Source organism: Colias croceus, chromosome 16, assembly GCF_905220415.1.
Source record: "Colias croceus chromosome 16, ilColCroc2.1".
Taxonomy (NCBI): domain Eukaryota; kingdom Metazoa; phylum Arthropoda; class Insecta; order Lepidoptera; family Pieridae; genus Colias; species Colias croceus.
In genome coordinates, this window is record NC_059552.1 from 10,493,280 (window position 1) to 10,518,066 (window position 24,787).

Sequence of the window (24,787 nt, forward strand, 5' to 3'; positions counted from 1 at the left end):
TGGGGAGTGGAAGAAAATAACGTTATTACTAACTAAGCCATTGTAAACGGAACATTAGTATTAGAAGGATCTCAAATATCTTTAGAAGAATATGAAATACCTAACCTTTTACTTTAATAATTTCAATCTTTTTCAATAAAGGTCATAGATGCTTTGTACCCTAATAAAATCATTCGAAATGGGTAGGTCCTGAGCGAAAAGATTTTCTATTTCCAAAATGTAATACATAATAACATAAAATGTAGAGACAGGAGATTTTATAGATTGCCACTCAGAAATCATACACTGAAATAAAAGCCTTTACGAGATTCAGAAATAATACAAATGGAAAAGTTCAATAAAACGTCGAGATTAAATGTAAAGGGAAAAGTGAAGTAGCATCTTATTAAAAGTAAATTATATTCAGAATTATTCATCCCGATTCGACCGTTGTTCAGTCACGCAGCAATCGGAGTGATAACGCATCGAATCCGTAGCGATCGGCGACAGCGTAGCAAAATTGAATTTCAATGTCACAACACTGATGTAAAAATGGAGGCTCGGCGATCGTTTGTTGTGCGCGCGCACTGCGGGCCGGTGGGGCGCGCGGGGGCAGCGCGGGGCGCGGGCGGGCGGGGGCGGGCAGGTGCGCGCGCCGCGGCCAGCGCGCCAGTATCCCCGGGCCGGCCGTGACGGTCGCATGTGATGCGTGTTCCTTCGCCGATCCCGCAGTGAGTGCAGTGCTGTGCAAACGCGTGGTTCAAAATCCCGCGCAAATTTGAATGATTCGTGTGTTTCGAACTTGACTGGTTCAGTGTGGCTATGACCGCCGTCTGAGGATTGCAATCCGTTCTACGTAAGTTTTAAATAAGGCGGATTTTATCTTTCATCTGCGTGTAGGCTGGCAAAGAGATGCGAGATAACTTCGGGTCACCTCTTTGCAAATCTTAGGTTGACTTAAGTGCTACTTAAGTTAATGTAGTGTATTCATGTTCACGTATGAATTTAAATTTGCTTTTAGTGTAATGAATATAAAATATGTTTCATTATTCAAGTTTACATGCTGCGACGTGCGTTCCTGAACTTTGTAACTGCCTACCATTTCAGTTTAATTAAATTGTTTTCCAAGAAAATTTGCATATCGCACATGAAAATAGTTTTAATGTTATTTTAATTGATAATAATTAATAATAAACGTAATTGAACATTATTATTTTTTTCATTTCACCTGTCTTTCTTACGTTTGATTGTGTCTCTACATAGAGCATTGTTTCATTATTTTAGTTTCACCCTGTATTTGTTCATTATCATTACATAAATCTAATTAATTGGTAACGTTAATTTATTTTTTCAAAATTGTACATTGTTAACTAATAAAATCTACACTTATTTCATACAGAACAATCAACAATGCACACCTTGGATCGGCTCGCAAATTGTCGCAAATCGTCATAACTTGTTATTCAATTCCTAGAACGTCTGAAAATTATAATCGAGTTGAAAACTAGACGAAGGGAAGCAATAGGTTGGAAGATATAGCAAGTACTAGTAGTGTGATCAAGCAAAGTGCGTTGTTAAGCGCAAAGTTTACGGTTTAAAGCCCGCCCTAAGAGCCTGAATAAAACATTGAATCCACGGGATAAGCTACTCTACTTGATTAGCTGCCTCCTAATCGTGGATATATCACACAATGCATACTGGAAGCGAATGTATATATGTAGCCTTGTAAGCTGTATAGGTTTGACTTGATTTCAATAAATTGATTGCACTTACATCATCGATTTAATTGTCTTAAGGACTTTAATAAAAAGATTACAAGTACATCACAATTGTTTTTATTTATATAATATACATAATCTTAAACGATATAATCTCACATCATAAGTGGAAGATATGTAAGTCACTTCAACAAAATATAAAACACGGTCTAAAAGACATAGAAGCGATCGTTAATATTCAAGGATTTGAGATCGGAGTAGGAAGTTAAAATAATTGAGAATTTTCATCAAAAATTTAATATTTCAAACAATTAATACTCTCTTTGTGATTACTTTCGAATCGTATCAAATTCAACAATTGATCATTGATTAAACTTTAATCGGTTTAAAAACTTTGGTCCTGAGTCTTACCAAGATGTAACAATGGCTTCCTAGAATTCATATTCGATTCAATAAAATGTTCCTTGATGAACAGTGAACACCCTCTCGAGTTATCAGATAATACCAAAATAAATCAAAAGTGATTTTATTACGGTATTAATGAACGCAATCTTCATTTAGGATTTGAAATTGTGCGTGGTGACCAGGAATTGAAAAACGGAGCGGAAAAATATTACACAGTTTTCTATGGTAGGTACTACAAGTATAATGTTGTAATTTACTTTAGTTAGGAACATACATACATAAAGGTACAATCTAGCTAATTGATACGGTGTGAAGTTTTGTTGGAAGTAGGATTGTAATTTTAAACTGTATTAGACGTTATAAGAACTTTTGCTAAAACTCAACAGGACTCAACAGATCATGGAAGAGCTGAAAATAAATAAATCATTTTATTTTTTATCAACATATCTGGCATAATTGAATTGTATAGAGCTAAAAATATTAAAATCGAATGAACAATATTCTCACATAAACATGATACCCCGATATAATCCCTTTTGGTCGGATCTATGAAAAGGATCCTAGGTTAATCCTTTGTTTCTGGTACGAATTTATATATTTAATAGCCAGAGATTTCACATTAATTTCCAAGATAATTTGAAATAGATTGTTCTACATAAAACTATAATTTCCTTTTATTCGTTATAACTATAAATATTTCAGTTATAACAGAAGTGAGACATTAATTTTTGTCTCTGAATGCCCAAGTGTCACGGCAGGTTTAAAAAACGTTTTTCCAAAGAAAGTGAAGTTGTGACAGCAATTACAAGCCGCTAATGAACATGTCCTCGTTTTAACCGCATTTAAATGTATCTCGTAAATTACATAACTTTTTGGGATCCGCAGTCAAATAGCGGCGAACCCTCGCGCCCGCACTCACTATTTATTCTGCCAAAGTTCTACTTAAATTGCTTAACAAAAAGAAATTCTAACTCGGAATTGCTTCAGATATTCCTTTGTGGTTGTAAAATGTTGATTGCGTTTCAAGTTTATATTAGTGTTTCGAGTTATTGCTTCAATTACTATGTTTGATTAAAAGCTTTGCCTACTTTACTACATTTGGCTTGATCATTAAGAACGAATTTTTTTCACCGTGTTATTTTTTACCATTACGTGATATTTATGTTGTTTTAGAATATTTTAATTTTGGACGTTTTAGTAAAAAGGTCCTACAAATTTTTAAACTTTAAACTAAACAAAAGGTCGTTTAATTATCCCTTCTGTCTGTCAGTCAGTCAGGTATAACGTAATATTTTAATAGCGTATCCATTAACTTTCATTTTATTTAAACTGTACGAGATTAAAATTTTCCACTTTTCTGCGCATTTAAGACATCATGCGACAGCGGTTTAATGTAGCTTCATATAAAATTTATTTATTTATTTATTTATTAGGTTTACCAGTAATTGTTACACAAAATAAACAAGTATATATAAAATTAATCTTAAAACTAAGTGTACAATTTAAGGTAGGTAAACACCGCATGCATACATTTAAAATTTTAAAAGGTTTTACACAGGAAACAAAACAATGAACAAAAAATACATATAAAGATCTTAAACTAAGTGATGCACAAGGTACTTAAATTTATTTAACCTAAGGGAGAACATATCTAGATCTTGAGCAAATTCATTGTAAATTCTACAAAGTCAAAAAAAATGATGCAACTATGTGTTTAAAAAATTAAAATACATTTTTACATCGGGCCATGATATTAAAATTGGTATTTTAATATCACGTCCTTTATAATTCTCTTACAAGGAATACAATTTACTCTATTATTTTAAAGTGTATAAAAATCTATATTTACTTACAATTTATCTTTTATTTTGGGGTAAACTTTCATTGCTTTGATGTCTTTTGAAGTAGGTATACTGAGATTTCCTAAAATTCATTTATTGAATTGCGAAACGTAGCTCAAAACAAAGCCGCGTTCTTAGAACAGTAATAAATTAAATGTACGTTTTATTCAGTATGGAATAAAAGGTATTCGTCGAACAACCGCAGGATTAAACATGCTCTAGTTATTTCCCAAATTCGTGAAAACTCCGCATCCACGTATCATTAAGCTAGGAAAGGTGTCCATTGAAACCGTAAGCAAAATACTTCCCCGATATTAAGTGCAAATTGGTGATAGTGTCCCGTCCACTGCACGGAGCGAAGGCATTTGGGATGACCGAATCCCTTACCAAGGGTCCAATGGGATTAGCCCTTTCGGGAAGCGATAAACTAATATGCGGACTCGAATTGGCTCCATATAACCCTATTTAGTTGGTAACGTTACGTGCCTCCGATAGCCTTCAAACAGAATGTCCCCAAATCTTTGATGAAATGCCGCCCCGACAGTTAATTGAGAATTGTGGCTCCGGATCGTCCACGTACCTGTTAATATTGTAATGTATGTGTTAATATTTCATTGGAGTTACCCATAATATTATTAATACGGCAAGTAATTGATAATATTATTGACAGCCCGCGTAATGTGTATTTCATTTGTTACTATCAAAGCCGCCTCATAAGTTTCATACGTACATTTATTATTTGATGTCCTAATAGTTATTCTGTTATCATAAACAACTCTATCATAAATAATAAATGATACTTAGTAAGCTGAAAGCCGATTAATTTCCAGAATATAGAATGTATTCTCTCCTAAGTATCTGCAATCACAATAACACAAAAATCATGCCGAATTTACTCTTTAATTAAAAAAAAATAGGTACCTATTAACTCACTTATACAAGTTTGAAAACTTCCAATGATATACTTCTAATCCTTATTACTATAGAAAGCATTTCAATATGAATTAAACCGTTATGAAAATAATTCCTTCTTAGAAAATAGCAAATTCAATTTATTAAAATAGCGCCGTCTAGAATGATAAGTTACCGACAGCGTCTGAGAAATTACCTCCTTGTCTAAAAGCCTAACTTTTGCTTCGGGTCACTAATTACTTGAAAGTTAACGGGGTTTATCTTTATAAGCTTTAATAATTAGCAAGTTTTTAAACGGACGAATAGAAGTGCACGCTAGTATTGTGTAGAACTTATAATACAAGGTGAAAGGTAAGACGTTTGACAAATATTTAGACAGGAGCTTCTACTCATCAAACTGAACAACTTTTGTTCTACATCTTTACTGAATTCGTAGAAAAAAAATTGGACTTTGTATGGAAATCTGTCAGCTGATTAGCGTAGTTTCCTTACAAAGTCCAATTTTTTTTTACGAATTCAGCAAAGTTGTAGAACAAAAGTTGTTCAGTTTCATGAGTAGAAGCTCCTATCTAAATTTGTCAAACGTCTTACCTTTCACCTGGTATAATGCTCTTATGTATTTTCAATTTTTTTATGCATTTGCTCGCGGTTTTTCTGTAATTATTGTCAAAAGGTACCAATACTTATTTCTGTAAATCTATGCAATTTTTATAACGTCATGACAGTAACTAACTAGCAAACAAGCAAACTAATTACTCGATTTTACCTACCTATAGATAATAATCGATATAGTTCAGTTTCAGTTTCTATTGTTGTAACAGAAAAGTTGAGAACAATTGTAATTGGGATATTGTATTGTGCAATGATTATATTAGTTAGCACTGAATGTTTTGTATTGTATTCTTTTGCACTACACTTTTATAAACTACATTTTCCAGAACCTTCTTGTAAAAATTTAACGTCATGCATTAGGAGGAAAACTCGCATCGTCTTACGTATTTATATAAGAAAAGAAAATGGCTACCGTACACAAGTGGTGTAATGGCGGCAATTCGCTCAGTTCTGAAACCGTTTCCGTGCCGTAATGGTCTAAATCTTGGATAAGATGAGCCCCTGTTCATGTATGTTGCTGATCATATTTGTGTATTATATTTGTAATGAATTCATACGAAATATTTTATATCCATAAACTTTAACTCAAAACAAGTCTATATAACTGCGTTAAAAACAACCGACTTCAAACTTGCACTTGCAACATTTACAAATACAGACAAAAATACTCATAAAATAAAAACTACTGGGCCTATCCGAATAAAATTTTTATGGGACCAATTCGACACCATCCCGCATCGAACAAAAAAAGAATCACGTAAATCGGTTCAGAAACCTCGGAGTAATCGGTGTACATACATAAAAAAAAAACATACCGGCCGAATTGATAACCTCCTCCTTTTTTTGAAGTCGGTTAATAAACACACATGATTATTAGTAATGTCAGGTTCAAATTCATTTTTTTTTACTTTATGTCAGATTTTCATCTGCTAGTGTTAAAATCAAAGTTATTTTCCGTATCGTGTATACTACAATATTTATTTAGGTTATTCCATTCACAAGCTTACCTCTCACAAAAATAACCACCTTCATTAATACTGCCAATTACCACTAAGACGTTTTACTAAAATGAATTCCCTCTCTTTCATTTATAACTGGAATTCTATTATTCGTCCCTTTTATACAGCCTTCGTTCCGTTTCCTACATTACCTAATACTTCAGACATCTCAAGATTCGCATTAAAAGTACTAAGTACATTACAGTTACATAATTACGGCTTGCTAACGTATACGGCATTTTAAGACAAAAATACTACAGCTTTTAACGAATATATTCAATGTTCTTCAGAAAAACGTTACGAAATTAAACTTTTTTAAGAAGTAAAAAGCTCGATTTACAACTACAATATTATAATGCTTCTCACTTTAATATCGAAGTGGAGGATGAGCTAAAATTATGAAAAATATTCTAGTTTGATATCGTTTTTACGTAAACAGTGTTTTCTATTTCAATACTTAAAGTGAGGTAAGTAATATCATTTTTCCATCTCCTCCAGATAATTCTATCACGACACTTTTATTTACAGATATCTAATCCCTCGACAAGAAAATTAATTACCTAGGTTTCAGCGTAAAAACTTATCCAACGAAAAAGTAACGGACAACATTTAGTAGATACCTACATCTAAAACATTTTCATAATTGAAGCCGTAGTGCCATGCACACGATACTTACATCAAAACTCCAAGTTTCATCTCCAACTATCATTGTGGGTAAATACAGCCGTATATCTGAGACGTTTCATACGAAACTTTCCGTCGTTGATGCAAACTAAAAGCACTATAACAAGTTCCAAATTCCGACTATAAAATGCAGTAAGTACAGTATTACATCAAACATAAAGCGAAAAGAATTCACTCGTATACTTAAACTCGAACCGCACTGACATTATCATTCAGAATGCGCGATTGGATTGTGTCCAAGAATAATATCAAGCGAGGAATTGCTAAGAATTTCATTTCGAATTCAAATGTAAGTACAATAGAAAATAACAGTTTTCCGGGGCTCGGTCCAGCTTAGTTACGGTGGGCTCGCCCGATCGCTCCCTCCAGGCCGATAGCCTTATGCCGCTACTTTATGGAGCGATTTAGTACTGCCAAGTTATGGCCGTTACACTGGACCCTATCTTAGTGTTTTATTCAGAACTTGTATCTGCGTCCGACGAATAAACCCTCGTACAGAATATTAACTTGTTTATTATGTAATAAAGATCCTAAGTCGGCGGAAATTTATATTTGGTTCGCAGGAGTTTATTAGTGATCGCCGGAGATGTTTCGGGCACGAATGCTTGCTTTCTGAGAACTTTTATTTTGGGACAATGCATTTCGAAGAAGGTATTAATTTGTGTCCACTTCTTCTAAAAATATATATATAATATTATTATTATGCTTTCCCTAAATGTCACTTGTATAACCTATTTATTAATATATTATTTGAATTTTCAAATATAACTATTACTGGATCAGATATTATAATGTAGGAATTATGTGCCTATATCTCTTGTTCTCTGCACTTATGCTTTTATTGGAAAATCACGTACTGTATTATTTTCAGAAGCTAGTACAAGAATTAGTACCAATTTTGAACCACTTATAGCTGTAGTTCTGTAAATGATATTATATTGATTCGTATAAAATCCTCATCCACGTTCCAGTACAATATTACTCTTTGAAAAATCTAAATGTAACCTCAAATCGAGCGATGTTATTCAATCGTGGCTTCAACACCATTAATAGATGATTACGGGGTGGAATAATTTATAAGGGCTCTAGGTTATCGGCAATCAAACCGTGCCAAAACTCGATTTGTTCGAGCGAACCACAACTACAATTTTAGTGAACAAATTTGACTTGTCGATGACATAATTCGGAATGAATTATTCAGACGCGGCACGAGATTATAAGTTTCTTGCGATAGTTTCCCGGCTAATAGATTGCGGAGTTGTTCCGCGCGGTCCATCCAGATTCCAGAGGATCAATCATGCCCATGACTTGACTTTTATTCCAACGAGATCTCTTAACGACCCTAATGGATGCTGCAATTCCAATGATAAATTAATTCATGGAGTGGATTTAAATGTATTGCTATGATTTTGTTTTTAATAACATTTGGCAAGCTTTTGCTTTTAAGTGGATGATTTTCTATTTGATATTGTTAAGTGATTAGTCAGCTATAAGCCGATTGAAATCGCGATAGTATTATCGAGCCTTTAGTTTATAGTTAGATAACAATTTCATACACTGGGGTCGGGAGATAACAAACTGTTACATTATCAGACTGTGAATTTAGTCTAGCTCACTTTAGTTTTATATCTAAGTGTTGAAAAACCATCTACATACGTAAATATAAGATAGGGTTTAACATTTTTATATTTAATACACATTAGTATCATTATTATAACAACCAATAATTCTAATATTTATATTATATGTTTAACAAATGTATCACATACCAACTATGTCTAGAAACACGGGATAATACCTCATAATAAACGAGATATATATAAGATTGTGAGTTATTACGTAGGTCGGGTCACGTGTAGAAGTTGTTAGCCGGTGTCCAGCGGCTTACTGGCTTACTAGCGCAGCTTACTGGCTCACAGGCATAACTTACTGGACGACGATAAATGTACACGACCCAATTATATCGAGATTCACGCTCACCGCTGCTAGTCGTTAAATGAATGAATCCTTTATCTTACTATTATAAATATGCGATTTATTTGATTGTTTATGCTTTCACACCGTGTGATTTTTGTGTTATGATTTTGTGTGTCTAGTGATACTTAGGAAGCTAGATAGTGTGAAATCTGGCTACTTTACCACAGTAGAATATCTAATTCCTATAAGAACTTAATTTAACGACGCAAGTAAAGCTGTGAGTAGCAGTTAGTTATCTATGAAACTTTTTCAGGTGGAATATAATTTTGCAGTTTTAAATATTAGGCATTTGATACCCAAACTAACATTCAAAGGTCAAACTCATTTGCCAATATTAAATATCCACTGAGACCTTTTAAAAAGTGTCTTAATCGTTATAATATTTTAAAATATAAAAATCCACTTATTACCAAGTTATGTGAAAACTAATTTATAAGAGGTCTTATATTTTATTTCAGATTTCTATTGCCTATGTATTGCACAAAGAAACAAAGTCTCTACTATGAGCTTCCTTTAGCTTCTACATTTTGTGGTGAATTTTGGTTAAGACAAAGTTAGTTTGCGCCCATAAAATGTCCGTAACACAGGCTCAAAAGAGAACGATTTAATATCTTTGCAAGTGGAATTCCCCTTCATCTAAATTTTCTGGCTCTTGAAATTTTTTTGTAGACAGCGCAATAAATCCTTAACCTATTACTGCCTTTCGGGAAAGTAATTCGGCTCTTCTTTAATATTATATTTTTACGACTGTAAGAGATAATAATGTGAAGGTCGTTCTTTTAGTACAATAAGTCTATAACTTGCTCGATTTTGAACAAAGTTCTCATTATACTTATTTAACTCTACATAAATTATGACATCAACAGTTTTGACGAATGTAATATGTAAAACTCAATAACGCGAAAGCAAAGACAAAAATCTTCATTTATTTAAGCATTCAGATAGATTTAACTATTGCCGCAAAGGACTATAGGTCGTTATTGAAAAGTCATATTTAACTTTGGTTTTCTTTTACCCAAAGTACTTTGAAGTACATTGCCAATATCCTGTCTACTATTTCTGTTGACGTTTTCCTATAAGCCGCAATGTAAGGCATTTTCCATTAAACCTTATATTTATTGTTTAAATATGAAGGGCCAGTTAACGACTGTTTCGTGTACGGACTTTATCGTCGATCTAATCGTCAGTTTCTATTCAAAGTTAGCTTAATGTGCCGCTATTAGGTGTATCGTTGTAATCAATTTTAGTTTTTTGAGACATTTCATTTCATGTGCTCAAAGCTTTACTTACTGCTTTGTTAACCATTATACTGTTAAAAATGGAATGCTTGGTGGGACTTGGTGGGACCTTATTGATAGTATTATGATCGATATTGAATTATTTAACATACGAGTGTAAATTTTGTGAAATAAAAATGTTCTGAAATTTGCAACTCTACTTTTTTATTCCTGTCTGAAATTATATAAATGTGGTATATTTTCTATCCTAGGATAAATATATAAGTATTTATTTGAAACCGCTATAAGCATAATATATTCATCTTCTAATCTAAGTCTGTAAAAACAAAAATAATCATATACATTTCGTTTTCACAAATAGAAAAATGTGAAAAAGGGAATAACTATAAGCAAACCTAATGTCAAAACCACACCTATCATTTCAAGATGACATCGCAAGATAACGGTCTTTTTAAGCGCGTCACACACGGTGAAGAATCTATAATATTTTATGTAAATATTCTCTAATATAAAATATTACAGTATCTTAAGGTATCCGGCGGTATCAGCGTTCTGACCATAATTTTTCTTTTTGTCATTGCGTACTAAGACCCCTGTAGAACCGCCATCCTGTTGCAAATGACCCGAAATTTTGTGTCAGTGTTAATATTATAGTATCATCACCGTGTGTGACGCGCTTACACTTCGATAACTCATAAAATATATATTGTATACAACTAACAGTATAGAAAAGTAAATAAATGAAATATAATGACTATGATTAAATATATTTAAAGACAAAATACATGTATATTCAATTATTATCAGTTAGAAAGAGCTACGTAACATTTAAGTAATTGATATATTATATTTAGACCTTGGTACGTTGGTTGGTTCACTTTTAGTATTGATTTTGGACAACCGGTTAGGTTTCTTTTCTTATTAAATAGTTTTCGTCTCTGGTATGTAATAACTTTTGGCAGTAGTAAGTAAAGTGGCTGGCTCCTATATCATATCACAACTATATGAAAAAAAATGTTGTGTGGTTTTATGAAACCACGGTAAAAGTGAAACTTTTTTTCACACTATAGACATTTAACTAAACATTATCGTATTTGTACGATAATTATCGTACGTATCGTACGTCACGCGACATGCGCTACACAGACCAAAAAGTTTGAGACGATGTAATAAAAGTTTCACTTTAATAAAATTTATTTTTATTGGTGATAAGTGACTATCCAAAATCTGCAACTCTGCAGTTAATAAGAAATATTCGATTGATTTATTTGGCAGAAAGTTTTACCTATTCTTTATATCAATAACCTGTCAATGAAACTAGAAAGTGGTTACATTATGAATTATTCTTATTCATTTAAATTCAAAGCAATACCTACTTGGTTCATCTAATCTAATATCTAATATCTTAATATATATTATAAAGGCGAAAGTTTGTAAGTATGGATGTATGGATGTTTGTTACTCTTTCACGTAAAAACTACTGAACCGATTACAATGAAATTTAGCACACATATAGAGGGTAACTTGGATTAACACACAGGATAGTTTTTATCCCGGAAATCCCACGGGAACGGGAACTATGTGGGTTTTCCTTTGCAAACGCGGGCGAAGCGGAAATCTAGTCTAGTCTAGTCTAGTCTAGTATATTATTATAAAGGCGAAAGTTTGTAAGTATGGATGTATGGATGTATGGATGTTTGTTACTCTTTCACGTAAAAACTAATGAACCGATTACAATGAAATTTAGCACACATATAGAGGGTAACTTGGATTAACACAAAGGATAGTTTTTATCCCGAAAAACCCACGGGAACGGGAACTATGCGGGTTTTCCTTTGCAAACGCGGGCGAAGCCGCGGGCGGAAATCTAGTAATACATATAATATTATTACCGTTATAATAATACTGTTATCATCACCAAAGAGCCAAAAAAAAAACCCTAACCAAATAAAATAATACGCAAAGTCTTTAACAAAAATTACTTTCTTATCACAAACTCGGTCAAAGTTCAGCTTAGAATATGTAGGAACATTTTAATTTCCCGGGCACTGCATTAGCATGGAGTAAGCATTTTTCTTCGTCTGACGGCGACGCTGATGGCTTCGTTTCACTTGCGATCTATTGCACTCGGATATTCACTCTTCAACCATTGCTGAAATAAGATTGAATTCTACATTGCAGTATATTATGTGGAGTAGTAATGTATTTTGTTTAACATTTCAACTCATCAATAAGTTTAAAAGTTCTTTAACGAATATTTAGACGTAAGTTTGTATATTATTGTGTGCTGTGCCTACACTTCATCTTTCAGCCTAAGAAAAAACTAATAACAGAAGTAAAGATTTAATTTTTTGACTTTCACCACGTGAGATAAGTCATACACTGAAACTGGAAATAAACTATGGTAGGTATCAGCGAATTTTACATGTGTGTCCCTACATAGGGGATTCCAGCTTATTGAAAGCATCCTGATTTCTCGACTAAATAACAATTTCGTTCGAAATAGCCTCGTATATGTATAATGTATATTCCTTTCATTCCCCGTTCATAAATGAGTTTAATACATTTTAATCTCTCAAACTTGAAAGACGGCTATGTAGCATGAATGGGCTTAGCATTTTCCGCTTTTAACAAACTACGATAGGGACGGTTCACATAAACCGCTTACGGGCTACTCGCTCACTTCCTATTTACTTTTAGAGACCATTTGTTATGTACCGTGCAATAAGGAGGTTTATGTGAACAGTGCTGCGAAACTTTGGATGAAATTGCTTGTATTTTTCCTGTAAGTAGATACACGGTTTTGTTGAAAAAGGTAGTCGCTTGCGTTTACTTTTATTAATGTAGCAAGAAGCTAAGCAACGTGATTACGCCAGCATATAGGAGAGGCGAATTTATATTATATTTATCCCGTGACACCCATTTTTGCGAAAAACAGATGGAAGTAAATTTATATATTTTTGTCAAATACTCGATAGAATATTACGTATAGAATAATTTAAAATTGTTAAACCAACGAGCCGTAAAACAATTAGGGCTACCCACACAAATATTTTAATGCAAATATCCTTTACAGCTGTTATGAAATATAAAGAATGAAAAATATTTCTTTTGTATAATAAGTAAAAATGGCGAATTACTCATGCTTCAAGTTTTAACTGTTTTTCCTGGAATGATATAAAAAACATTCAAAATTCCATTGAAAATGTAACAAAGACAAAAGTTATATTTATAAGATTTAAATTTTCATACTTTCCGTTCAAATAAACATTTACATTTAGTGTTCAAACACTTCAAAACCAATATTTCTAAACGCAAACTTCTACAGAACTGCCTAACACAAAGAGATTACTTTATTTTTATCTCTTTAGCAAGTTTGTATCGAAATTCCTAAGAGGCTCGGAGTTTGTTATCGTTCCTCGTCTCCAGGATTACAAAGGGGCGACACAAACACATACTGTTGTTATAAACAACCTAACTATGTGGGGAGCGTCAACGGCGAGTTAAACCGTGCCAGCGTTTAGAAAACTGCGCAAGTATCGTGTTGACAAAAGGGCTATGATTATTTTATTAACCTCTCAAGATGTATATCGCGTCCACAGTGTTACTGACGAAAATATCTTCAAAGGAGTAAAAGCCGAAGAGGCTTGGCTTTTACAATAGGTTTTACATACCTGTATTTGATACGTTTATCTACAGCTTACGTCAATCTCATACATTCGTAGTCTATTCTATTGAACGCTACGCTAACAGAAAGCCACTTGGCTAAAGGGGCAGCTGTGTAAAATGACAGAAACGTTAACTACAAATATATTGTGATTGAAACGTCCTCAATTAGTACCTTGTATCTATAAATATGCTTGAAATCTCATGATTCTGAAAATGAATATAATATGAAATCTATCATCAGTATTATATTACGTAGGTACATAAAAATACATTAAAATATTTGTAATTTCTTGTTACTAAAAAAAAATTGAAAATCAATCGCGTTATCTTCTAAAGCAAAGCACGTCAAGCAATAACGACAAATTTTGAAATTCACAAAAGATTCCTCCTTTCTTACCGTTAAACGATAAACAAGCTAAAATATGCTCTCATTTCGAAGGCAGGTTATAAGTAACGTCCCGGTAGCAAGTGTGACCCAGTTTGAACAAGCCATGTGCTCCCATATTGATTAATTTTCGCACATGTATCTTTTGGATAATCCCTTTGATATCAATTTCGTAATTGTTGCACCGTTATTAACTTCCATGGAAATTTCCCCTTTCTGAAAGCTTTGTTTTCACGATAAAAAGATCTCCGAGGTTTTCACTTATCGATAATATCGAGTCATTGCCTTATAGACAACATAGTTGTAGCCTGGAAAACAATAACACTACAACTTTATACACTATGAAGGGAAGATATCATCTTCTAATCGTTCGAGGACTCTTACATCCAACAGGGCTCGCAGTAACACGAAACAGTGAACAAAGAACTGACCTGTTTTATAAGTATGAATGTTTGCTAATCAATTACGCTTTAATCTTCTGTGATCGAACATAACATATTGCGCGGGCTTTACCCTCAAACATCGATCTACTAAAATATATTTCCAGTCGATCAGCTTCGCCTTTCGAGTTATTTAAATAGGACAAGTGAAGGGGGTAAATCTAGTTCAGCTACTGCACATTGAAATAAGTTCAATCGAGTCGCAATTCTAAACATAAGCCTATTATCGCTTGAAATACTTGCGGCAGCGGCGGCAAAGAGACGCAAGTTGCGGTCACGATTTATAGCCGGCTTAAATGCGGCTAAATGCGGCAAAGTAATTAGCCGGCTACGGATTGCCGACACATGAATGTGCTAACATGCATATAATATAGACGCCAGGGACGGGACGCATGTTTGTACACGTAATTGCTCATTTGTATAATGTTATTAATGAGTTTTTAGGTTTTTAATTAAGCGCGCTCGCGCTTTGAATATATAACTCGTGTTTTGTACGGAGCTTCTTGTTTAATTTTAAATTAGCGTACGAGAAAAATACTTTATAGAATTCTGTGGAACGCGGAGTGAATTGTAAATTGTAATACAGGAATGCGTTAATCTCGAGTTGAAATAAATTCAGATAAATGCATTTGATAATGAAATTTTGTAATTAAATATGAGAACATAAACTACACTGAATAATTGTCTCCAATTTGTATACAATATTAATGTGAGTAGATTTTATTTGATACTACGAGTGGGTTGAAATAAAACAGAATCATAGAAATATAATATAAAATAGACAATTAATTATTATAGATATCAGTTATCTCTAATAAAATGTATTCGAATCGATATAACTATAACAGTAAATAGGAATACTATGTTTAGAAGTAGTGTAAAAAGTTTGTCTATTAAATTTTAGGCTAATTACATGCATTAATGAATACAGTGATTTGTTGGAAATGTATTTCTATATCGAGAAAAATAAAAATAATTACATGAAATTAGTTATGCATCTTAGTCTGAAAAAATCTTCCCTTTGTATCAGCGTTCTTAATTATATGACCACCACTGTAGATAGTTTTATGTTGTTACTGAACTGGTTAAAGGATCAGGTAATTACGGGTAAGAGTTTGTCCATAAGCACTGCAAAATTATGAAATTTCCAAAACAAAAAGTCAAACATTACCTGTTCTGCGCATTAGCCTCCTGCCTCTTAAGCGCGTATTCAGCCCATACTCTCTGCGAGTCCACAAACTCGGCTTCCCACGGCTGAATGTAGCGGTACAAGTTGGGAATGAGCTGATCTTCGTCATGCGACATTCCTGAACGGAAATGTGTGATGCCGACGTCCGTTTGTTTCGACCAGCGCAAGTCCGACTAGATTTACATAAAAAATAAGAATATAATAATGAATACATATATTTGAAAACTTTTAACTCCGATTGCAGCCGTAGCGCCGTAGCGGCGTAGCACGTAGCACTTCGTAGCAATCGTAGCAGGCGATGACTCAAGACATTTTTATCACGAAGAGCGTGACTTAACAGCCCATCCACTTGACAGCTTCTAGCAATATCACTGATTTGTTCCTGTGATATTGCGAACTTTATTATCATATTCCACTCACTAAGTTATATTCCAAGAATTCTTTACTTAGACGCTAGCTTATAAATGTTGCGGGGTTTATTAATATTTTCTGCTTGCTCTAATATATTATATGAAGGGGAATTATTGGTATCCGAGAAAATCTTATAAAGGTCATACGGTGACCTTTTTTGAACAAGAGCATACATATTATATACAATGTATTTTTAAAACCAAGTGGAACTCAGTTAGAATAATTCGATATTGAAGTGGGTCTCGAACATGAGATTTCGATTAGCCATCTACAGATTTGCTTCACAATGTCTAATACTATATTTTCTGAATATGAATCGTATATATATAGAGAAATTTTTATACTAGATCAAAAAGCTACCTTCGAGTTATTTTAATATTTAAGTAGAAAATTCAAATCGCTCATAGTAAGTGTTACTATAACGTCTTCGTGGAAGTTACTACAAGTTTATGTTCTTTTCGATTCCTGATAAATGTATTATAATGAAGTAGCATAAATGCTACATCTAATAATCTTAGTTCTATATTAATTTTATTTTTATAATAATTTATTACTGTAAATAACTGAAAGCTCACATTCCCAATTCATGGATTGCGTAACTTCGCAGGTTATCCTCAAATGCTAAGCGCCTAGATTGACATTGTGCTCTTCTGAAAGGAGTGCCGAGTGCGAGTACGAGTGTAGTGTAGAGTAGTTGTATGCTGACGAATTGATTTTAGTCACGTATAGTTGCACTGTGCACACCCTTTCAATTTGTTGTTTCCAACTCTAACAATTCACGTATATTTTCATAGAGTTTTTGAGATAACTTTGTATTAAAAATGAAAAAGGCATGCGTAACACTAACCAGTGAATTTTATAAAAATATTAACTCTCTTTAGGTATCTTCCTACTTATATAAATCGTGTATATCAATTAATTGATTTAATTTAAGTCAAATAATTGCACGTGCGTAGCTGAAAAAAGAGACAAGTTGTAAAAACTTGCTGTCTCGAATACAAATTTAAGAAAACTAAACAATTATTCCTTTTTCTAATGCTACAAAATAAGTCTATCGGCACAGCTTGTTTATTATAGACCATTTTTCTTCTGAAACATTACATCAAAATAAGCTAAAAATAGATTCATCACATTATCTAAACAGCCACTCACAATTTGCAAAGTTTATTTGATCAACATTTTCGGCAACGCAAAGAACACAAGTCTCAACGACCTTTAGAGCGGTAAACAACGATCCTTCTAATTACTGGAGGGTGTTCGGAGAGCCCTCCGCGACGGTTGGAGAGGCGCAACGTGACTCGCGACCTGATCGCTATGCCACTGTCTGTTACAATGGAAACTTTTTTTTTATGTTTTCGATTTATTTATTGGAGAATTTTTAGATGGTGAAATTTGGCCTTTTGTTCGATTCGCAGTTTTAAAAGCTGGTTTGAACGTAGCGTGTAATAACTCCACTATATATACTAATATTATAAAGCTGAAGATTTTGTTTGTTTGTTTATTTGTTTGTTTGAACGCTCTTATCTCAGGAACTACTGGTCCGATTTGAAAAATTCTTTCGGTGTTAGATAGGCTATATATCATCACGCAAGGCATTATATACCAAATAGACAGATATAAAACAAAAACATAGTTCATTTGATATAGCAGTTTAGTTACAAAAATAGGATAAAAGACTTAACAACAAAAGCGATTAGTTTATTAAAATGAAAGCTGCTGTCGACAAGTCTCTATTATTTGAATTTATAATACTTCTAAAGGTTACATAGAAACAGGAGGGCAGACGTTTGAATGTCACCCGAAATAAACGCACATCCAGTGCGTAGGTGTCCTTAATGCCATAATCTTATCGCGACTAAGCTTTTATGTACAATAATCCTGTATAAATCTATAAGTTACGTTTTATTTACACTTAACCAATTATGTAGTACTTATAGATGTTATAAAATACATAAATAAGGGCGATAATAATTATTATTCAATCACTTGATGTTAGTGCATTCAAGTGAAAAATGTAACCTATTTTATGTTTAATCATAGTATTACGGGCCACGGCGTACAAGTCATATAGAACACGATTGAGCTTACAAAAGTCGTATATTTATAGATAGAAATTATTTTATTACAAAAATTATTTCACCGCTTTGAACGAATATAGAGCAACATAATTTTATTTTTACCAAAAGGCTCATTAAAGATAATATGTTGGAGAAATTCATATAAATCCGATGAAATTAGAACTATTAGAAGATATTGCAACTATTTCGCTGATCATTTTTTTCGGACAGGTAGTCTGTTCACGTTACTGAGACTGATATTTCATTTATAATGCGTATTGCACTCAGACTTCTACGTCGTATTGAAAGAAAGAAGAAAGAAAGTATGTTTATTCAGCACAGCACAAAACAAACAGATTGTTCATTAACTTAGCACCACATAAAAGGCAGTAGGTTGTACACTATAAGAGATAAAATACCACAAAACCACTAAGTCTAATACCTAATAATATCATCCACCACAATAACATTACATAAGCATATAATTGAATCCCATATCTAAGTATACGGTGTTTGTTTAACGATATGCGCTCAAACATTTTCATGATCGCAGCTCCAGTCGAAGATTCGCGATCTTGCCAAAACTATTAAGATCTCGTGCCAATATTCAAATTTCTAAGTGCTCGGGCGAAATGGAGTGAAGTGAGTGATGACGCTATCAACTCATAACTTTCATATATTTACCTAATGACTTGCAGATATGGAGCATCCGGATTAATGTTCTCGCTAACGTATCTGCATCTTGGATACTCTTTATTCATTACATAAGATGTTTGTAGAGATAACGTTTTATGTGATATTTATTGTCTTGTCTTATAATGGTTTATTTTAAAATATGAATTTTAATTTAAGATTGCCATTTATGTTGGTCTGTGTTTAAAAACACTCAATTTACTGTACCTTTCATCAATGTTCGTGAATATAATTATTAGACCTTATTATATGGTGCTGGTTATAGTTAAAAAAATACTATTCATAAACCCTTGTAAATTTTAAAGTTTACACTTTCAATTGATAATTTTTACCCAAAAACCGTTGGACTCTATAGATCGGCAAACAATCCCGTTAATTCATTTCCTGACACTAACGACAGCTGCCGGTGAGCCGCATCCTCTGACCTTAGAGGAAATTACAGATCAAGATGCGAATTCAAACAGAGGAAGGGATTTGGGCTATCGCTGTTTTGAACAGCCCTATTTATTTGGTAATAACGCATCCTTCCGCATAATTTAGTAATGCATTAGTGACAAAATTTGATGAAGAATTACGAATAACACAAGAGGTGTGGTAAATCTTTTAATATTGTAATACCTACACTATTCTCTACTGCTTTATCTGTTTGTTCGCCATTATCTTACAAATTATTGGACCGATTTTTAATCTGTTTTCACCATTGTATAGCGCGATTCTTGAGAAAAGTTGATTAAGCTTTAGACTACTCGAGCGAAATCGCGGGCGGAAAGCTAGTCTTTTTCTGAAACTAATTTATTCACCATCCATCACTATATAAGCTCAGGCAAATTACACGCAAGTTCCTCAATTAAAAACTAACGTAAGTATGATAATGATGATGTTAAAATAACTGAAAACATCTTAATAATTCATGTCCAATTTAAAATTGAGCACAGTTCCGTAAATAACATACGTTTATGACCAGCAAATATAATTCAAACACGCGTGAAATTTACAAATCGCTTCCCATAAAAACGAGCCGCGTATAATCAAACATAAATACACCGTAAAATATATCGAAAGCCTCACCTTTGAATGTGACACGTAAAGCCGGGTGTAATTCATGTATCGAATACATTAGGATTGGCAATCAAATGGGAGCGATGGGCGCGGTTTATGAGCTGTTTTTGATTTTATTGTGATCGGATACTCGCCTGCTTTCACCCTGGCCCTGGCACATCACGTAACGTGACTCGTCGCTTTATTTGAAGCGATACAAATGGAAAATCTATAGTGTTTGTCTAATATTATAAACGTAAAAGTTTGGGGATGAATGTTTGTCACTATATCACAACTGTTAAAACGATTTTGTTAGTGTATTGTAGTGCTGTGGCTTATTACATAAGACTTATGTATATAAATATGCAATATTATTAACTCTACAATATTATTAATAATGAAATCCTTGTCTCCATGAAAAATAATGTTCAACATTATGAACATGATATCAAAATTTTTTAACGTTATTAATTAAACAACGTAATTTAAATGCTCAATTTGAATATTAAACCCAATACCTTCACTCGCAAACCTATACTTGTTGACATGAGTTCATTTACATAATTAAAATTTGTTCTTGCAGATATTTAACTTTCAAAGGAGTATAAACACGGAATTTTTATTTTTTCATCTGTAATTTTGAATTAAAATAATTCATTCTAAGTTATCAACATTTTTTCCTATAATACTATGTTACAGAAGTTTATTCGAAAATATTTCTTAGCTAAATTTAATAAGAACAATTTTATATTGAAGAAGACTAAATTCTCGATATTTGTTATTCACATGAGAGGAAGAAAATAATAAATGAAGCAAAAACCGTTCAAAAAACATGACTCAAAGTATACATGAATCTAATACGATCGCGGGAAATATTAATTTGTTTACACGCCGATACTAGGGAACTCGTAGCTTTTAAAAAATAATGCTTACATAAAAATTTCAAGGCAAATAGGCAGTTTGTTTAGGGTAGGCTGAGTCGGCCGGAGCGAGGGAAATACAAACACTCCTATGTTTTATTACTAAGGAGGTATGTGTTACATGATAATTTTGTTTAAACTGATAGGGATCGTTTTATTAACTTTAATGTTTCAAATGAGACTAAATTACGTATAATATATTATTTTGGGACATCATAGGAACATTTTTATCGTAATTCTTAGAAAGATATTTATAATGTACCTAATGAAAAAATATTGTTTGTATCGGAAAAACAAGAAGCGTCGTTTGATTGTGAGAAATGACAACAATTAGAAGGAAGTGCTATCGACTAAATAATAAAGATTTTCTGCAATTGGATAGATGATAAAAACAAACTTATTTAATTAGAAATATTATATATCAATTAAAGCTTTTACTGATCTACTCACCTTATAATATTACTATTGTTCTTATGTTAAGTAGATTTTAAGTTTTATGTACAAAAATGATTATAATTATCAATAAATACACTTCGTTTCATTTCATAACAATATACTAGTAACTATTTCACCAAATCCAAAATACAACAATGAGAATAACACTAAATTGTTAAAATACTATAAATTTACTTCCCCGTTAGCGAGTCTCGTAAAAGCACGCGTCATAAACAAGGCCAGGGTTGTAAGAGCCCTCTCACCCACCCTTTAGCTATGTTCGGATTTATTTCACCTTTAATTAGGCATTAAGTCAATGTTATTTGATTATGAGTTTATCGTTACTGTTATATGCATTACTACTATAAAGTTATAAGGGTTTATGAATTTATTAAGACGATTGAAACGAGAAAATATATTTTGTTTCGTTGATTGTTATTGTCTTTATATTGGAAAGAAGATACTGCTTAGGTTGTAAAATAACTAAAACTATAATATTATAACGAGCTACAATCCGCGGTTTGATCCACGTGACTCCACTCCTGTTGGTTGTAGCGTGATAGCCTAATAGCCTAGATGAATGGGCTATCTAACACCGAAAAAATTTTTCAAATCGGTCCAGAAGTTCCTGAGATTAACGTGTTCAGACAAACAAACAAACTCTTCATCTTTATAATAATATTAAGTACGGATAATGGTTACATACCTGAGTTAATTTAAACCTTTACATTAATCTAGCTTAAATTTTTATTCTAAACTAGCTTACGCCCGCGACTCCGTCCGCGCGGATGTCGGTCTTCGCGTGGATGGTTTATTTCTCCATTTTGAGTAGGTACCTCTGACAATAAAATCTTATAAATATCTATTGGACCCAATTCCCAAATACGGCTAGGCCTATAATAATACGCAACGTGTGTTCGCGGTTCTACGGAACAACGTCTATGGATAAAACTGAAAAATTAAGATTAATTTTTTTCTACGTATTTTTCCAGGATAAAAAGTATCCTATTTTACGCCCAGGATAATAAGGTATAATTATACCAAGTTTCATCGAAATCGAACCGCTAGTTTTCACGTGATGCCTTCACATACATACAGACAGACAGACAGACAGACAGACAAAAATTTTTTTAATCACATATTTGGGTTTGGTCTCGATCCAGTAACATCCCCTGCTATTTATTTTTTCAATATTTTCAATGTACAGAATTGACCCTTCTACAGATTTATTATATGTATAGATCATTGAAGCCCGAAATATTTAAATTATACACGGAACAAATTTATTTTTAAACCAGAAAATAGCATCAGGCATAATCACTTCAAGCATTCACACCTAGCGTGCAGATTTAGAACTAAATCCTGCTATAAAATGAAACCATCCACAGTTGAAAGGCTTCCAGACTTCATGAGTTTTTATTTAATTACATTAATTATCACAATTATTTAGTTCACAAATTCATTTAAAATTAAATCAAATTGAAATAGATTTTAGCATTATAAATTGTATTAAAAATTAAATTAGTTATTTATTTTTATAATGAATAAACAAATTTTATTACTAACGTTACGTTTATAGGTACATAAATAGAATTTACCAATATTTAATCCACACACGGATTTAACCCACGTAATCACTAATCAACTGAATTATTGAAATAATTTAAAAATTTAGAAGCATGTATTTTCTTGCTATAATTATTATTTTGATTCCATAATTCATCTACTAATAATATAAAGCTGAAGAGTTTGTTTGTTTGAACGCGCTAATCTCAGGAACTACTGGTCCTATTTGAAAAAATATTTCAGTGTTAGATAGCCCATTTATCGAAGAAGGATAAAGGCTATATATCATCACGCGAAGACCAACAGGAACGAGTCCACGCGGGTGAAACTGCGAAGCGCAGCTAGTTTATTATAATTGTGATTCCACACCTCTCAAGCTAAAACCGTTTACGTTTCAGTACCTATATACAGGTATCACATGAAAACCTATCCTATCACAGTCGGATAACAGAACGAAGCCCGTCCCGCGTCACGCACCGCACTGATTTCGTTCCCGATTGTTTGATCCCGGCCATAATTTATGCAACGAGACCGTTTACAATACAAAGCAGAGTAAAGTTTTAATGTGGCTCGCACGCCTCGCGTCTCGTGTGGAGTTTCACGGGCCACGAATTAAGGCACGCTGCTTGAATATTTATTGCGTTATTGTGATGGTGTTCGATAGCTGTGTGTTTGCTAAGACATGAGTGTGTATTAACATAAGTATATTTCGTGTATAGTATGTTCTTAAAGAGGCTGCGGAGTACAGGGTGTCGTGTCCCTTTGCGGAATTACATCCCATTTGCTTTGTCTTTTGCGCCGTGTCTACAAAACTTATTTTGTCTTTGGTAATCATAAATGGACAAATAAATTTATTTCATTTCATTTTTTATATGTTGCTTTAAAAAGTCATAGTCAATCTACAGTCGGTATTATCGTAAAAATAATACAAAAATAGGATTGAAATACTCACTTTGCAAATATTTCTTCACAGAATCAAAATGATTAATGTAACATGAATATTTCCGTGCCACGTACAAACGAATGCCCTTTAAAAGAGACGAAATATCAAAGTTGTTTTTCAACACGGAAACACACGTGTAATATTTCATTTTCATGACGACATCGAATTTAATTTTATTTCGCAAATACCCCGAAATCGCTACAAATATTGTGAGAGGGGATTAAATAATAACGTCTATAAATTGTGGAGCTGTGTCCCTCCAGTGGCGACATTTTTAGCGTCCCCCGGGGAGCCCGGGGAGCCCGGATGAGGCGCGCTTTAAATCGGCCGGCTACAGATATACGGCCGAGCCCGGGAGGTATTAAGGTCATATAATTGGTATTGGTGTTCGGTACTTTATAACGCTAGTTCCGACCTCCAATATTTTCTAGGTTTTTGTGTATTTTATCGCTTACGCTAGGGGATAAGTGAGCCTTTTATCACATGTTTATGTGACTACGTTTATGTTGATGTTTCTTGTAAACGAGAGCGAAGCGTTATATTTTGTTGATAGCGCTAAATATTTTCATGACGGTTGAACGACGTTTCGTATAAATGTAATCTAAATAACGATATAGTAAGTTATTACAGTCTTCCCAACGATAGCTTAAATAAAAAAGACGCTATTATTTACGTCT

The 24,787-nt window shown here is 33.2% G+C and overlaps 1 protein-coding gene across 1 annotated transcript in view; it reads left to right on the plus strand.

Annotated features, from left to right (window-relative positions):
- Window positions 1-664: 664 nt before the first annotated feature.
- LOC123698753 (hemicentin-2-like) overlaps window positions 665-24,787 on the plus strand; it is a gene marked incomplete at its 3' end in the record, with an annotated part of 122,927 nt that continues 98,804 nt past the window's right edge. The window contains exon 1 of the mRNA XM_045645502.1: window positions 665-835. The remainder of the gene's footprint in view (window positions 836-24,787) is intronic.